General features: G+C 38.2%; 1 pseudogene; it reads right to left on the reverse strand.

The window, feature by feature from the left end:
- Positions 1–325: 325 nt before the first annotated feature.
- Positions 326–898, reverse strand: LOC116569973 (annotated as a pseudogene).
- Between the last annotated feature and the right edge of the window lie 16,240 nt (positions 899–17,138).

The following is a 17,138-nucleotide window of genomic DNA, read 5'->3' on the forward strand; positions in this document are numbered from 1 at the left end:
TATTCAACGCAGGTTAATAAATGTTTGGGGATTGATTGATTGTTTGATATGCACTTGTTTTTTAATGCCTGGATATTGTGGTCCTGCCTGAGTATGAGTCTAGGGATCTATTCACATTCGTGGAACAACACACCAAGAGCCATGTATACATATTAAGCATAAATTTGCATGAAAAAATAACAAAAGGTAGCCTGAGTCCATGTATATGAATCGAGATGTAACATCTATAAAGGTTGCAGTAATCCCCTCTACAGAAGATTCGGGTAATTGGAACAGCTCTTTCTTCCCTGTAAAGTCTGCTGGTACCCCGTTATAACCTGACAGTGGAGAGTGTCTGCCTTAGGCTCGTTTGTGCAAGAGGGCCACCTTAGGTCTCCTTGAGGACGTTTATCTTGGCGCAGATCTTGAGGGCAGGGCCCAACTTGATGTTCATGGCACTCATAAGATGCTCCTCTTTAAGTAATAAAAGGGCCTGTCCATCAATCTCCTGGGAACGAAACTCCTCTGCAATCTCTTGGCAGCCTTGTAGAGAAGCGATAAACTCATACACCTCTTCTACACTCCAACGGCTGGGATTGCTGGACAGGAACACAGGGTTGATGCCATGTAATTCTGGCGTCAGTGGTGCCGTATTGGGGTTCCCCAGGTCACGTTCTCCATGCCCAGTTCACACAGATAAAGGCCCAGGAGATGTTGGAGAGAGTGCTTCATCATAACTGGAATTATCTGAACCCCGGCTAGAGTCCTCTTGACCCCGGTGGCGCTTGTCCTGGATCTTGGCACGAACAATGTCCGAGGAGCTGCGGCGGGGTCCCCGCGGACGAACGCGAGCATAGTTGGCTTCTTGGAACTCTTTCATTTTTTTCCTCTTCAGCCGGAACTGGTGACTACAGCTCATACTGCAACATATGCCAAATTACAGATTATATATTTTTACTGTAAATTTGTAAAACTTGTAAAATCTTTCCTCCATCCAGCAGCAGACTTTGTCAGTAAAATAATTAAACACCACGTGGGGATTACATGAAGCTCTCTTAATATAGTCTTTCCCTTTCGGCAAGAAGCAATTAATGGGAATTTCTTGCACTGCAGCCAGTTTTGGTAGTTTCTATGTGGCTCACAAGTTGGATTAGATATTGAGAAGCATTACAGAACTCAAAAAATATGTCAGTTTTCACGAAGATAAGAATTGGATGATATACTCAAGATTTTCGAGTTAGAGATTGAAAGATGCAGAAAAGAAGATGGCTAGATTTGGAGAGGATGACATAGTCTACTACTCAAATGCCATCAACTTTTTGTCCCTGTATGATCAAAATATTCTTTTCTAGCAGGGATTATATGATGGCTTTAAATTATGACCCTGAAACATTTGGCATTTCTGCCATCAAGAGGTGTGCCCCTCACACTGCTTCAACTGGTGGCTGCTTTGAACAATGGCTTAATGGGACAGTTCTACTTCTGATACAAAAGGCCATGTAGCTTCTGTCTCATTCCTTGCTCTGGAAGAACATGGCTGCTATTTCAGAAGCTGGATTGTCGTGAGGCAGTAACATTGAAAAAGCTGTGTTGACCCTCTTATCAACATCACTAGGTGAATTCATAAACAGTAACCAGACTAACTAACCAAACAACTAACCATGTGAAGGAGCCATCTTTACAGTCTAGGGAAGCCTTCAAATGACCACATTCCAGCCAACCTCTGATTGCAACTGCAGAGAGATCTCAAGGGATCTGCATGCTTTCTGAAGTCTTGATCCACAAGATTATGACCCCAGTGATCACTATGTTATACCTCTAAGTTTCACAGTAATATTTTATACAGCAAAAACTATTCAGAACTTTCCACCATGTTTTGGGTTTAACATTTGTCGCCACTTTGATTCTGTGCCTCCTGTGCTTACTAATTTACATGTGAGGAAGAAAAGATGCAAAGAAGTTATGTTACTTGCACAAAGTCTTACCCTTAGCTAAGTACAGAAGCAAATGGGAAATGTATGTAAAATATTAGCAACAATGCTTGACACATACTAGCTACATAGGAAAGACTAGGCTTTACTTTGACTTTACTATGACTATCATTGTGATTATTATTTAAATTAAAAGCTTCAAGCAAAGTGCTAGTTGTATATCAGGATGCAATTGAGAATGCTTTGCTGAAAAACTTTTGAAAAACCTCGCACCATCTTGTATTATTGACGTAAATGGAGGATGGTGTCCTGCTGTTTATAGTACTTTGTAGGAAAATTTGGAAATGTCTCATTCCTCTCTCGAAGTGCTAAAATAAGCAGGTGATAGACAGTCAGATCATGTCTTCTGTTTGATCTCAGCTTTGCCTTTAACCTGGGCAGGTTTCAGGCTTCTCTTCTCTTCTTCATCTATAAAATGAGAGAGCTAGTTCTCCAGGTAATGTTACATCTCTTTGACTTGGTATGTATTAATTTCCAAGATTGTGTTAGATACAGATATTCCTGGGATGAAAAGAACATTAAGCCATCTCTTGTCCATGGCTGATGAGATCTCAGAATATATAAGTGCATCGGGTACCTAGGAAAGGGATGGTCTGGAGAAGAAACATTGACAATGGAGTAGAAGTTAAGTGGTAGAAAGATAATCCCCAAGAAATGCTCGAGCTTCATCTACTTCCCAAAGCTCTGATGCTTCCAAGAGCCCAGATATAAAATAAAAATGACTGCAGCCTGGGGTACAATGTTAGTCATTTCTATAGGTGAGAGAATGTAATGTAATGACTGCAGAGGTCACATACCATGAAGCCAGCCTTGCCTGGAAGAGGGCACAAGATTATGCCATTGAAACCTCTCACTTCATAGGTAAAGAAAGCGAGATCCAATATGAACCGGTTTACTACTGATCACTCCAAAAGCAAGGCTCACAGAAAGATCTAGAACCTAGAAATATGGAGGCCCTTTATAACTGCAATTTGTATAATTTTAAGACAGTGGATTACAAAGACGTGGCTTGAGAAAAAGGCCAAGAAAACTGTAAAACATTCCACAAGACATTATAAATGAAAATGGAACATACAGTGGGGAAAAAAGCAGTGCATTTGCTCTGCAAACATATTTTCTTGACAAATGTCCTAATCCACTAATATCCAAATGTATTTATGCCTCTGTGACATGTTTATGTTGAAGAGAGGTCAGCAGTTTTTTTGTTTTGTTTTGTTTTGTTTTGTTTTTCTTGGAGGGGACAGATAGTAAATGTTTTTAGCTTTGTGGGTTCTGTGGTCTCTTGTAACTACCTGACTCCACTAATATAGCTTGAAAGCAGCAGTAAACAATTTGTAAGTGTGGGGCATGGCCAGGTTCCAATAAAGCTTTATTTACCAAAACAGACAACAAGGTAGGTGTGGCCCACAGGTAGTAGTCTTCCAATATAGATAGACTTTCTAAAACTTACATTAAATAAATACCTGAAATAACTCATAAACTCATAATCTTAGAGAAGTAACTATTAGAACTATCATCTAATTAGTGTATTCTAATGTTTTTGCATTTATATACACACAAACATGTACAGATACGCAATCTATTTAACAGCTCTTGTGCATGAAAAATATAAAGAAAAATGACAAAATCCATTGTCTATTTGTTTTAAAGTCCAATATATGTGTTCAAAGAAACAGAAAAATAATTCAGTGCAGTGTGTTTTATTTTTTATTTATTTTATTTATTTTCAGCATAACAGTATCATTATTTTTCCACCACACCCAGTGCTCCATGCAATCCGTGCCCTCTATAATACTCCCCACCTGGTACCCCGACCTCCCACCCCCCCCCCCGCCACTTCAAACCCCTCAGATTGTTTTTCAGAGTCCATAGTCTCTCATGATTCACCTCCCCTTCCAATTTCCCCCAACTCCCTTCTCTCTAATTCCCCATGTCCTCCATGCTATTTGTTATGCTCCACAAATAAGTGAAACCATATGATAATTGACTCTCTCTGCTTGACTTATTTCACTCAGCATAATCTCTTCCAGTCCCATCCATGTTGCTACAAAAGTTGGGTGGGTATTCGTCCTTTCTGATGGAGGCATAATACTCCATAGTTTATATGGACCACATCTTCCTTATCCATTCATCCGTTGAAGGGCATCTTGGTTCTTTCCACAGCTTGGCGACCTTGGCCATTGCTGCTATAAACATTGGGATACAGATGGCCTTTCTTTTCACGACATCTGTATCTTTGGGGTAAATACCCAGGAGTGCAATGGCAGGGTCATAGGGAAGTTCTATTTTTAATTTCTTGAGGAATCTCCACACTGTTCTCCAAAGAGGCTGCACCAACTTGCATTCCCACCAACAGTGGAAGAGGGTTCCCCTTTCTCCACAACCTTTCCAACACATATTGTTTCCTGTCTTGCAAATTTTGGCTATTCTAACTGGTGTAAGGTGATATCTCAATGTAGTTTTAATTTGAATCTTCCTGATGGCTAGTGATGATGAACATTTTTTCATGTGTCTGATAGTCATTTGTATGTCTTTATTGGAGAAGTGTCTGTCGATATCTTCTGCCCATTTTTTGATATGATTGTCTGTTTTGTGTGTGTTGAGTTTGAGGAGAGTGACTTCCAGACATCAAGTGAGATTTTGGATAAGACTCTAATGGAAGCGGTGACACTTGAGCTAGAGCTTGAGCTAGATAGGAGATTATCAACTGACTAAGGATAATGGTATTTTTTTTAATAGGCATCTTTCCTAATGGAGTATAGTCAATGAAAGAACTTGGTACTGTAAATCATGTAACTCTCAAGATTGATTTGTCCATTTAGATTGTGGCATTTTCCTTGGCCCTTCTGCTTTAGCATCATCTTTCTTGGCAGTTTTTGCCAAAGTTTAGTCTCATCTTACTTTCCCATGAAATTCACCCATTCACCAATTTTAGAATTAACCGGAAGCTACTGTGACAGGAAATCCTTTTTTAATACCAATTTAAGTTTGGAAATCACTTAAACCTTTTGATGGGGTAATCGTTGCTATTGCTGCCAAAAACTCTTTTCTGCATTTACCTTGCCTGCTTAGGATACACATACAGATCTACAGCACTGGTACTTCTGTTCTTCCCACCTTGTCCCAGCAATCTTTGTTGTGCTGTATTTTGTCTTATTTCTTAACTTACATTTCCTCTCATGTGATTTCTTTAGATAGGGACAGGAAAATAGGTTTCATAGCATAGGTTTCATAGCTAATAGCCATGTGGTTTATCGCCTTAAAAAGTCTTCTAAATTTCTTCTATCCTAAAAGATAAGGAGTACTTTATTGCAATGTCCTCAACAGATAGAAGGGAGAAATGATAGTGAAGAGTCACATATTTGCAAGTTATGGTTTAAAGACAACCCAGTTCTTCATGGACTTTCTGTATTATCTGTTTGATATTTTCACCCTCTTTTTGATATCAAACAATTAACCATGGCTCAAAGTTGCCATGTTTGCATGTGATTGCATATTTTGTATGCTAATACTAACTTAATCAATAATATTATTATGCACTTCTACAGATACATGCATAGAGTTCTAGTGTATTTGTGTTTTCTAATTATATATTAGTTTATTTCATAATCTATTTAAAGTAATACTAAACGAATACTTTTATACTTGCTACTCTTCATAAAATCTCTAGGAAATTACTTTTTAAATGCTGGGGTTTTTGTTGTTGTTGTTGTTGTTGTTTTGTTTTTTGGGTTTTTTTTTTCAAGTTTGAAACCAGGATGAAAAAAAAAAAATTGGAATCAACATCCTGGCACCAAGCTTAGGAATTCCGGTAGGAAGCCAATCTCTCTCACAGCTGGTGAATAAAGATCATCTCTTGCCATCTAGAGTGTCCCAAGAGGAAGAAAAGATAGAGGCATTGGTGGTCTCTCTATTCTATGTAGGAATCCTTTCTTAGAGTAGCTATGTTTTTAATTTTCCTCTGTTTTATTGGAACTTTGTATCTCCCCCATAGTTCTTTCTGAATTTATCTGGCTGCCCCAAGAGTAACAGTATAGAATGAAATAAAACCAGTGAATTTATCTAAGTAAATCGTGCTTAATCTTAATTTAGCTGCTAAAAGAGGAAAATGATCTATGAGAATTACTACATAGTCTTAGATCATTCAATGAAGAATATTCTAACTTTCATTAAAGAGCTCATTTTAAGTGTTGGCATTTAAGAGAAACTATTTTACCAATAAAAGCACATGGAGTTGAGGGAAATTGGAAGGGGAGGTGAACCATGAGAGACTATGGACTCTGAAAAACAATCTGAGGGTTTTGAAGGGGCGGCAGGTGGGAGGTTGGGGGAACCAGGTGGTGGGTATTGGAGAGGACACGGATTGCATGGAGCACTGGGCGTGAAGCAAAAATAATGAATACTGTTACACTGAAAATAAATTAAAATAAATAAATAAAGTAAGTTATACACCCCCCTCCAAAAAAATAAAAACACACACACACATGGAACAATAAAATCTAAGAAACAAATTGGAGAATTTTTTTGAATTTTACTATAATTGTTCAGTGTTTCAAGGACAGTAAGTTGTCCTCAACCTTCATTATACCAATAAGTAAATAAGTTAAACCTTATGATGTTTTTCTATAAGTCTATTTTAACTGCCCAAGTTAGTACCTCATATTTCACTATTAAATATTTTATAATTTTATTTTTTTCAGTGTTCCAAAATTCCTTATTTACACATCACACCCAGTGCCCCTTGCAATACATGCCCTCCTTAATACTCACCACCAGTCTCATCCAACCTCCCACCCCCCTCCTCTCCAAACCCTTAGTTTGTTTCTCAGAGTCCACAGTCTCTCATGGTTTGTCTCCCCTCTGATTTCCCCCAACTCACTTCTCTTCTCCATCTCCCATTGTCCTCTGTGTTATTCCTGATGCTCCACAAGTAAGTGAAAGCATATGATAATTGACTCTCTCCGCTTGACTTACTTCACTCTGCATAATCTCCTCCAGTCCCATCCATGTTGATACAAAAGTTGGGTATTTATCCTTTCTGATGGAGGCATAATACTCCATCATATATATGGCCTATAACTTCTTTTTTTTTTTTAAGATTTTATTTATATTTGTCAGACAGAGATCACAAGTAGGCAGAGAGGCAGGCAGAGAGAGAGGAGGAAGCAGGCTCCCTGCTAAGCAGAGAGCTTGATGCAGGGCTCAATCCTAGGACCCTGGGATCATGACCTGAGCTGAAGGCAGAGCCTTTAACCCACTGAGCCACCCAGGCGCCCTGGACATTAACTTCTTTATCCATTCATCTGTTGAAGGGTATCTTGGTTCTTTCCATGGTTTGGCGACTGCAGCCATTGCTGGTATGAACATTGGGGTACAGATAGCCCTTCTTTTCACTACATCTGTATTTTGGGGGTAAATACCCAGTAGTGCAATTGCAGGGTCATAGGGTAGCTCTATGTTTAATTTCTTAAGGAATCTATACACTGTTTTCCAAAGTGGCTGCACCAACTTGCATTCCCACCAACAGTGTAAGAGGGTTCCCCTTTCTCCACATCCTCTCCAGCACTTGTTGTTTACTGTCTTGATAATATTGGCCATTCTAACTTGTGTAAGGTGGTATCTTAATGTGGTTTTGATTTGAAACTCCCTGATAGCTAATGATGATGAACATTTTTTTCATGTGTCTGTTAGCCACTTGTATGTCTTCTTTGGAGAAGTGTCTGTTCATGTCTTCTGCCCATTTTTTGACATGATTATCTGGGTGTTGAGTTTGAGGAGTTCTTTATAGATCTTGGATATCAGTTCTTTGTAGTGTCATTTGGGAATATCTTCTCCCATTCCTTTGGGTACCTCTTTGTTTTGTTGACTGTTTCCTTTGCTGTGAAGAATTTTTTTATATTTTTTAAGTTTTTTTTTTTAATTTATTTGATAGAGAGATCACAAGTAGGCAGAGAGGCAGGCAGAGGGAAGCAGGCTTCCTGCTGAGCAGAAAGCCTGATGTGGGGCTCGATCCCAGGACCCTGAGATCGTGACCTGAGCCGAAGGCAGAGGCTTAACTCACTGAGCCACTAAGGCACGCCCAGAAAATTTTTGATCTTGATGAAGTCCCAAAAGTTCATTTTTGCTTTTGTTTCCTTTGCCTGTGGGGACATGACTTGAAAGAAGTTGCTGTGGCCGATGTTGAAGAGGTTACTGCTTATGTTCTCCTCTAGGATTTTGATAGATTCCTGCCTCATGTTGTGGTCTTTCATCCATTTCTAGTTTATCTTTGTGTATGGTGTAAGAGAATGTCAAGTTTCATTCTTCTATACATAGCTGTCCTATTTTCCCAGCACCATTTTTTGGAGAGACTGTCTTTTTACCCACCATATATTTTTCCTGCTTTGTCAAAGATTATTTGACCACAGAGTCGAGGGTCCATATCTGGGCTCTCTACTCTGTTCCACTGGTCTATATGTCTGTTTTTGTGCCAGTACCATGCTGTCTTGGTGATCACAGTTTCGTAGTAGAGCTTGAAATCAGGGAGCATTATGCCCCGGTTTTGTTTTTCTTCTCAACATTTACATAGCAATTTGGGGTCTTTTCTGGTTCCATACAAATTTTAGGATTGTTTGCTCCAGCTCTTTGAAAAATGTCAGTGGAATTTTGATTGGGATGGCATTGAAGGTACAGATTGCTCTAAGTAGTATAGACATTTTAACAATGTTTATTCTTCAGATCCATGAATATGGAATGGTCTTCCATCTTTTTATGTCTTCTTCAATTTCTTTCCCTAAGTGTTCTGTAGTTCCTTGAGTACAGATTCTTTACCTCTTTGGTTAGGCTTATTCCAATGTATTTAATGGTTCTTGGTGCAATAGTAAATGGAATTGATTCTCTAATTTCCCTTTCTTTATTTTCATTGTTATTGTATAAGAAAGCAACTGATTTCTGTACATTGATTTTGTATCCTGGTACATTACTGAATTGCTGTGTGAGTTCTAGTAGTTTGGGGGTGGAGTCTTTTGGGTTTTCCGTATAACGTATCATGTCTTCTGCAAAGAGAGAGAGTTTGACTTCTTCTTTGTCAATTTCAAAACCTTTTATTTCTTTTTGTTGTCTGATTGCTATTGCTAGGACTTCTATTACTATGTTGAACAAGAGTGGTGAGAGTGGGCATCCTTCTCGTGTTCCTGATCTCAAAAGGAAGGCTGTCAGCTTTCCCCCGTTGAAGATGATATTTGCTATGGGTTTTTCATAGAGAGAGTTTATGAAGTTGAGGAATGTTCCCTCAACTTTGAAGAGTTTTAATCAGGAACAGATGCTGTATCTTGTCGAATGCTTTTTCTGCATCAATTGAGAGGACCATGTGGTTCTTCTCTCTTCTCTTATTGATTTGTTCTATCACATTGATTGATTTGCAAATGTTGAACCACCCTTACATCCCATGTATAAATCGCACCTGGTCATGGTGGATAATCTTTTTAATGTACTGTTGGATCCTATTTACTAGGATCTTGTTGAGGATCTTGGCATCCATATTCCTCAGGGATATTGGTCTGAAGTTCTCCTTTTTAGTGGGGTCTTTGCCTGGTTTGGGGATCAGGGTAATTCTGGCTTCATAAAAAGAGTCTTGAAGTTTTCCTTCTGTTTCTATCTTTTGAAACAGCTTTAGGAGAATAGGTATTGTTTCTTCTTTGAATGTTTGCTAGAATTCTCCAGGGGATCCATCAGGTCCTGGGCTCTTGTTTTTTGGAGGTTTTTGATCACTGCTTCAATCTCATTACTAGATATTGGACTATTCAGGTTGCTAATTTCTTCCTTATTTGGTTTTGGAAGTTTATAGGTTTCCAGGAATGTATCCATTTCATCTAGGTTGCTTAACTTAATGGCATATAACTGTTGATAAAAATTTCTGATGATCGTTTCCATTTCCTTGGTGTTAGTCATGATCTCTCCCTTTTCATTCATAATTTTATTAATTTGGGTCCTCTCTCTTTTCTTTTGAATTAGTTTGGCCAGTGGTTTATCGATCTTAAAGATTCTATAAAAAACCAACTTCTACCTTGGTTGATGTGTTCTACTGTATCCCTAGTTTCTATCTCATTGGTCTCTGCTCTAATCTTGATTATTTCCCTTCTTGTGTGTATGGGGTTGGCTTACTTTGTTATTGATTCTCCAGTTCTTTAAGGTATAAAGAAAGTGGGTGTATTCTGGATTTTTCAGTTTTTGTGAGGGAGGGTTAGATGGCTATGTATTTCGCCCTTATGACCACCTTGTTATATCCCATAGGTTTTAGACCAAAGTTTCTTTATGCTCATTGGTTTCCATGAATTGTTTAAGTTCTCCTTTGATTTCCTAATTGATCCAAACATTCTTAAGCAGGGTGGACTTTAGCTTCCAAGTGTTTGAATTCCTTTCAAACTTTTTCTTGTGGTTGAGTTCCAATTTCAAAGCATTGTGGTCTAAGAATATTCAGGGAATAAACTCAATCTTTTGGTATCAGTTGAGCCCTGATTTGTGACCCGGTATGTGGTCTACTCTGGAGAAAGTTACATGTCTGCTCAAGAAGAATGAGTATTCTGTTGTTTTAGAGTGTATCTATGAGGTCCATCTGATCCAATGTGTCATTCAGAGCTCTTGATTCTTTATTGATTTTCTGCTTGGATGATCTCTCTATTACTGAGAGTGGCATGTTGAGATCCCCTAATATTAATGTATTCATATCAATATGAATCTATCTTGCTTAACAGTTGTCTTATGTAGTTGGCTTCTCCCTTACTGGGGCCATAAATATTTGCAATTGTTATATCTTCTTGGTGGATAGACCCCTTAAGCATGGTGTAGTGTCCTTCTTTATTTCTTTCTAGTCTTTAGTTTAAAATCTAATTTATCTGATATGAGAATCACTACCCTAGCTTTCTTTTGAGGGCCATTGGCATGCAAGATCCTTCTCCATCCCTTCATGTTCAGTCAGGATGTATCCTTACGTTCCAAATCAGTCTCTTGTAGACAACATATGGACGGATCTTGTCATTTTATCCAATCTGCAACCCTGTGTGCTTTTATGGGCACATTTAGAGCATTCATGTTGAGAGTGATTATTGAAAGATGGGTTTTTATTGACATCATGTTGCCTGTGAAGTCCTTATTTCTATAGATTATCTCTGTAAATTTCTGTTCTATGTCAGTCTTGGGTTCTTTCTTTTATAGAACCCCTCTTAATATTTCTTGTAGTGCTGGCTTGGTGATCACATACTCTTTTAAACCTTGCTGGTCTTAGAAGCTCTTTATCTCTCCATCCATTTTTAATGTCAACCTTGGTGGATAAAGTATTCTTGGCTGCATCTTCTTCTCATTTAGTGCCCTGAATATGTCTTGCCAGCCCTTTCTGCTTGCCAGGTTTCTGTGGACAGGTCTGACATTATTCTGATGGGCCTTCCTCTGTCCATAAGGAATCTCTTCCCCCTAGCTGCCCTCAGGAGCTCTTGTCTAAAATTATGATTCACCAGTCTCATAATCAATTGTCTTGAGGTCTTTCTAGATTGTTGATCTTGGGGGTTGATCTTTTTGCCTCTCCGACACAAATGCTGGTTCCATTCCCCAGATTGGAAAAATTTTCCTCCAGAATTTGTTCAACTATATCTTCTAGTCTCTCTTTCACACCCTCAGGGAATCCCAATAATTCTGACATCGGAATGCTTCATGGTGTCATTTATTTCTCTAATTCTGTTTTCATGGTTTCTAAGCTGTTTCTTTCATGCCTTATCCTGATACTTTTTCTCTATCAGTTTGTCTCCTAGATCACTAATTCTATGTCTACCTCCGTTACCCTATCTGTTAGAGTATTTAGATTAGATTAGATCTCATTAATAGCATTTTTAACTTCTTCCCAGGCAGCTTTCACTTCTGCCCCCTTGAGATTCTATGTTGTCACTAATGGTTTTCTCCAACCTAGCCATTGCCTGGATAGTTGTTACCCTGAATTCCCTTCCCAATGTACTGTTTATGTCCATATCCAATAGTTCTGATGAAGAGGGCACAGTCTCTGAATTTTTCCTCTGTTGGGTGTTTCTCCTCCTAGTCATTTTGGTGGGAGGTGGTTGAGGGGATGTATAGGTGAATATATCAACTGCAATCCAGGCAAGGTGCACCTTGGAATGTTTCTGAGCAATCGAAGTCACCACTTTCCACTAATGTCTTCTGCCCCTGTAGAGATCCAGAAGTGTATAGTCCTATATCTCAGGCTGATTTCATGTAACATAGTATATAGTTGCCTGGCATAAAATATATATAAATATTTTTTTGAAAAAAATTCCCATGATTTTAGAGATAAAGAATTTCAGGCTCACAAAAATTTGAAAAGTTGCTGAAAGTGACACTATATAACAACTCTAAATTCATTTGAGGAATAAGTAAAGATAATTTATCTTACTGATTGAGTCTTGTCTTTATAGTATATTTGCCTTAGAAGATAGATTACATGAGTTCAATACAGCTAACTACTATATAATATTTATGTAGGACATAATTATTTTTCTTTGTAAAAGTCACAAACTGTATACTATATTTAATGGCTGCTATTATGAGATAATGCTTGTTTCTGAATTTCATAATCCATTTTGCAGTCATCAACCTGTAACTGAGAACACTGATGGACTGTAGACCTGTCCTAAATGAGGATCTTTGAGATATTTTATCAATACAGACAAACAGAAGAGAATCATAGTCTAAAACATTACGATCCAATTTTCCAGGGTATTTAATTATATCATTCAGTATATGAGAAGTTTTGTACATCTTTTTAATTTTTATCTTTTATCTTACAGTTCATACTTCTGCCTAAGGTACCCTTTTGTAAAAACACCTCTCTTTCTCCTAAATGAATTAATCTTGAGCAAATCTACTAGACACAATTTTAGTCATTTTTCTTTCTTACTGCTGGTTTTGCTGCTAAGTTAACCTACACAATAGCTTTTTGAATTTATTCCTTGGCATCTGCAGCTTTAACATTTCTTTCTCACACAGTGTAGGTAACGGTCTATAATTGCATTAGAAACCTCAGTGCTCCTGTAATCATATTAACTGATAATGGTTTAGAAATTTCCGTGATTTTTAAAACATTTTTTTCTGTATATTGAATAGCACCCATATGTTAAAAACATTAAAATACTACCTGTCCTATCTTCATTTTCCAAGAACAAGACTAAAAGTAAAAATGTGACTGGTGTGAATATTTGGACATACTGACAGAAAATTTGAGTACCAAATAATGAAGGTAAGTCATAGCATATTATCAGAAAACTGTCAAATGATTAATATTATAGAGCCAACATTGCACCACTGAGAAAGGAGAGTTTGATTGGCTTCTTGGGGAGAATTTGCATATATAACCTGTCTAAAGCTTGTGTGATTAGTAAAGAGAGATTTAAAAATGAGTATAATAAAATATCATGGTTGTTGTTCAACACGGATATTCACTTTTACCAGAGGAGTTATCCACGGCTTAGGCAGAGGAAAAAAAGCATGGCATTAAAGTAAAAAAATCAAAATCAAAATCAAAACTAGCTTCATTGGGGCACCTGGGTGACTCAGTGGGTTAAAGCCTCTGCCTTCGGCACAGGTCATGATCCCAGGGTCCTGAGATTGAGCCCCACATTGGGCTCTCTGCTCAGAGGGAGCCTGCTTCCTCCTCTCTCTCTGCTTCCTTGTGATCTCTGTCTGTCAAATAAATAAATAAAATCTTTCAAAAAAAAAAATAGCTTCATTGACTAATTAAATGAATGGCTGTGGACACCCATTATTTTATAAGATTCAATTTAATTGTATGTGAGATTGAAATAAAGTTTCCTTTATTATGGAATTGTTACCAGGATTGAGATGCCACACATATAGAGCATTTATTTTTTGTTGGAGTGAATATTTTGTTGTTTTAGTTTTTAAACAGAAGGAGTTTAATATAAAAAATAATTACAGTCTGATAGAAGAGTGGCTACAATATACAAAAACCCTATCATACCTTAGAGCATAGGAAGAGTACTAAAGGAAGAATGAACTGAAAAGTCCCCCAATTACTCACCACATCCCCCAGGTTGAGGTTCAGATTTTGGTGTAGAAGCCATAGCTTAACCCCGTGGATAGCAGGAAGATTGGCTGGTTTGCCCCAGCTACAGCTGGTGTGCCCTCATGGGGCATGGTGTACATGCAGGGTATAGGATATTAGCTGATGGCTGCTGGTGTGGGTGTGCAGAGAGTGGCAGCTCAGAGGGAATCTTTCAGGCATACGTGAGTCACTTTCTTGCCAGGAGGTGGAGTGCCAGAGTGGTCAGGAGGACTTCAGGATGCTGTTCTTGTGGGGGAACTGTGAGAAGGCCGTTACCAGGCCAGGCAGAGGTTCTGGGCACGAACCTGGGAACAGAATTCCAGTAGAATCCTCATCTATATATTGCAGACCTACTATGCAGTTGGAACCCCTTCCCCCTGCCGTGTCTGCTTCAGTGCACTGTCCTGAGAACGTCTACTATGGTGCTCACTGTGACGAAGAGAAACTTAAAAGGATGATGTCCATTGGGGCAGAGCATGCATGGAAGATGTGCTCTGGCATGACCCTGAAAACTGGAATGTGCGGTCACCTCAGGAACCTGAGGTAGTTAGTAGCCATGTTGTCCCTTTGTGTAGAGGAGTGACTTTAGAATGGATTGATTCTCTATAAAACTGAAATTGTGTCCATTTTAAAGTCAAATAATAATTTGTAACCAACAGTTCAATGTTTTCTGGGTGTTTGAGAATTTTGAGAGGACTATTTTTCCCCTTTCCACTACTCTTTCCCACTTAGCTTATCCTCCTTCCTCGGGTTCATCCCATTTTTTTCTTACAGTAACTTATTTTTTTTTAAAGATTTCATTTATTTATTTGACAGACAGAGATCACAAGTAGGCAGAGAGGCAGGCAGAGAGAGAGAGAGAGAGGAGAAAGCAGGCTCCCTGCTGAGCAGAGAGCCCGATGTGGGGCTCGATCCCAGGACTCTGGGATCATGACCTGAGCCGAAGGCAGAGGCTTAACCCACTGAGCCACCCAGGTGCCCCTCTTACAGTAACTTATAAACTGTTTAAGAGGCAAAGCCATTTACACTTTTATGTGATTTATTTAATAATTCTCCACAAATGATTAAAAAATTAGCTGTGTTCCTTGGTGTTTCTTAGGTTGTAGATATAGTTTTACATGTGGAGGCTCAGAAGATGTGCAAAACATGAGAAAATGTCATAAATATCCTGACTTGTGTGTTGAAATGAATCAACATTGCAAGATAGCTACTAAAGGAGAAAATGATATCCTCAAGAAGTGTGTGTGTGGAGTAAGTATGGTTGGTGACAGTCTTTTTCTGTTGATTGTCTCATTCTGCTTATTCAGGTGCAGTTCTGGATGTCACATATGGAGGGACATAAAGCAAATAAAATATATCTAGAGGACAATGACCAGGATGATTAGTTGGGCCATGAAACCATGTCAGTTTAAGAAAGATACATACCAAAATATTTATGCCATTAATGCTATTATGTCTGGAATGCTCTTATGTCTGGAATTTGCCACATATAAACCAGAGGTGTTTGGGGTTGGTAGTGATAATATTGACAAAACAACTTATTCTAACTCTGCTAGTTCTTGAAGCTAGTCATTTAGAACTCAGTAGGCATTCTCTTTTTTCTTATTTTTGTTTTTAATTAATCTCTACCCTCAACATGGGGCTCGAACTCACAACCCTGACATCAAGAGTCTCATGCTCTACTGACTGAGCCAGCTGGGTGCCCCCTTCTCTTTTCTTCTGCTTATGTTTGGATAGTTCTGTAGCTGACAGAAACATAAAAGATATAATTCAAGAAGAGAATGAAGAATTAGATCAGTGCAGAAAAGAGATGAGTTTGAGCTAGATTCACAGTTCTATGAAGGAATACCTTTAAGTTATTGGAATAGTTTTCATATCTCTAAATTATTACAAAAGAGAATTCAAATTTTAAGGTCTTAAGATAATATCTAGGATAAAAAAGGAGGTGTAAGGAAACAGATTTCAGTTCAGTAATCTGTATTTTTCATTTATTTATTATTCTTTTATTGAATACCTCTTAGGCACCAGAAGAATTTTACTATGAGAAAAGTAGTGCCCATTCTACTTGTGAAACAGATACAATAAGAAATGTATTCATAAAAAAGTTAGAACTTGACAATATTCCTGAAAAATCGATGATATTCATGATGCTAGCACATTTTGGTTATATCTCCTTTGCAGTGAGGATAAATTAAAGAGATTTAAACAAGTGAGGGATGGAATCAGATTCACAATTTATTTCGTTCTTTTTAGATACCGCAGAGAAGGAGTTTGAGATTCTTGAGACTAAAGAGCAATCAATTTTTTAAGATACTATTTCACTTATCCAAGTCAAATGTAATGTGTCCCTCAACTGCAGCAGGAACTGGTAGGATGGAGTATAGGGTATGAATACCAAGCATATTGAATACCAAGATCCAAGGGACTCAGTTAGTGAAAGAATCAAAAAAGGAAGTGATAGATTTTTAAACAGAACAAACATAGGTCAGTCTGTGTTACAGTCATTTTGAGATACCAGTAAGACTATCAGGTTTTAAAACAAAAAAAGGGAGAAACTTTACAAGGTAATTTCCTTTGGTCACAATTATAGAACTTAGGATATGGAAGGTAAGTCAACTTTTATTCATCCATCCATTTATTTACTTTTCTGTTAATGAAACATGCTTCAGTGTTTGAGTACACACTATCGGTCACATGAACACTTAGATGCATAAATATACAGGTCCCACTAGTTAAAATGAGGGAGTGCATCTGCTAATTTCTGTCAGGAGAAAACTCACAGAAGTCCAGCCTGCTTTTAGTCAGGAATTTGCCCCCTCTAGAATGTGTCTTTAGTCAGGATAGTCACAGTGGGATTTCTATGACCTCTCTTACACCCATCCCTTGAGGTTTTAAAAACTCCAGCAAAATTGGACTCTGTTCTCTGTTTTCATAAACCAGGGCTAATGGTTACATCTCATGGCAGTCTGCATCTGAGACATCTGCTCTGGCCCTTGTCAGTGCTGCCTTTATTTGTCTAAGGATCAAAAATGAGAGTGACCCTGAGGCTGAAGGAGAGGGGGTGCTGCAGCACTCAGACTAGATGT

Source organism: Mustela erminea, chromosome 12, assembly GCF_009829155.1.
Source record: "Mustela erminea isolate mMusErm1 chromosome 12, mMusErm1.Pri, whole genome shotgun sequence".
NCBI lineage: Eukaryota > Metazoa > Chordata > Mammalia > Carnivora > Mustelidae > Mustela > Mustela erminea.